The sequence below is a fragment of the Bison bison genome, unplaced genomic scaffold (assembly GCF_000754665.1).
Source record: "Bison bison bison isolate TAMUID 2011002044 unplaced genomic scaffold, Bison_UMD1.0 scf7180017863415, whole genome shotgun sequence".
Taxonomy (NCBI): Eukaryota; Metazoa; Chordata; class Mammalia; order Artiodactyla; family Bovidae; genus Bison; species Bison bison.
This window is the reverse complement of record NW_011493987.1, coordinates 449,686-451,327: the sequence shown is the minus strand read 5'-3', so window position 1 is coordinate 451,327 and position 1,642 is coordinate 449,686. Positions and strand designations below refer to the sequence as shown.

General features: G+C 47.3%; 1 long non-coding RNA gene across 1 annotated transcript; it reads left to right on the top strand.

Annotated features, from left to right (window-relative positions):
- The first annotated feature begins 49 nt into the window (after positions 1-49).
- Positions 50-1,642, top strand: LOC104983809. Its single transcript, XR_824682.1, has 3 exons — positions 50-900; positions 993-1,138; positions 1,621-1,642. It is a non-coding gene; the product is annotated as an uncharacterized LOC104983809 (long non-coding RNA).

Below are 1,642 nucleotides of genomic sequence, written 5' to 3'. Positions count from 1 at the left end.
GCTGATGCTCACTTTGACTGTTATAATGGATTCTCAACAAGTTTCTTTTCTTGGACAGACTTTTTCACTCCTGTTAAAACGGTGCATTGAAAACACTAAACACTGCCCTTCTTTTTTCAAAACACAGTGGTTTCACATTGCCTATAAAAAGCTTTAATCTGACCTTTCTTCCTATAGAACTATTCCTTGGTCCCAAAGCATGCATTCTCAAAACCTTATTTCTGCATCTCTGCCACCCTGTTTTCTTTGTCTAAAATGCCTTTTCCTCTCAGCCTGCCTTATGTAGATCCTACTCAGGGCCCGGTTTATAACCATCTGCATCAGAAAAATCTTACTTGCTTTCAGTTCCAGTCTGCACAGTCTTGACAGTTCAGTCTGGTCATCTTCTTTCTCAGCCTGTGATGAGCTCAAGAGGAGGATCTGTGTCTCTTTCTTTTGCAAATCTCTGTTTCAAAGCATTGGTGTGTTCTTATTAAACATGTAGGGGTGGATGGATGAAGCGCCTAAGAAGGCATGGAGGCTTATACTAAACTGCAATGTATATCCGGGGACCATGGTCTGTGGTTGAGTTCCTTGTTTTCAACTTGAAAAATATGAGACTCTGCAAAGCCTGTAGATACTATGGTTTAGAGAGAGTAGGTATGGCTGGCGTATGTGATCTGAGAGACTATATGTGAGAGGCAAGACAGCTGCAGTGTACCACCCCAGGGGCACCATTTGCATTATTTTCTCTCAGAAAGGTATCCCCGGAGTGATGCACCCAAGGGCCTTGGGAGACCTGGCCAGGGATTGGCCCTCATCAGTCCCTCTCTTCTCACTCTTGTTCCCAGAAAAAGGCATTGCTGGCTCTGAAGAAGCAAAGTAGCAGCAGTACAGCCAGCCAAGGCGGTGTCAAACGCTGTGAGTGACGGGGGAGGCGGGGATAGGCTGGAAGTAAGCACACCGGCTGACCTCTGGCCAACATAATAAACCTCTTTCCCTTGCCACTTCAGCACTGTCAGAGCAGCCTGTGGTGGACACAGCCACGGCAACAGAGCAGGCCAAGCAGCTGGTGAAGTCAGGAGCCATCAGTGCCATCAAGGCTGAGACCAAGAACTCAGGCTTCAAGCGTTCTCGGACCCTAGAGGGGAAGTTAAAGGTGAGCACAGGCAGAAAGATTGTTCAAGGGATCCTTCACGTCAGAGGGCATCCTTCCAAGTTGGAATGAAGGTAGGTGTAGGGGGAAGGTAATGCCAGTTCAGTCATGGACAAGTTGCTGTGCCATTCTGAGCTTCAGGCTTCTTATCTATAAAATGAAGAAACTAGATGCCTCCCAGCTTCTCCTCCGTTTTATGTATTCTGTGACTCTCATCCATCATATAATGGATCTGTTGGATTGTGTTCTCTAAGGAGTTGAAAAGGCCGAGAAGATCATCAGGTTTAGGATGTTTTTAGTAAACTAAATGCTTCAAGTGTGTATTAAGTCTTTTATGTAAAATAACACGTAGTCAACTGAGAAACAACCAAACAAACAAAGATAGGCCGGGGGAGCCAAGAGGAGGGCGAGTGAAGAGGAGCCCCCCGCCCCCGATAGGCGGCCTCCTGCTCCCCCACTGAGGTAGGTCTCTCCCACCTTCCCAGGACCCTGAGAAGGGGCCGGTCC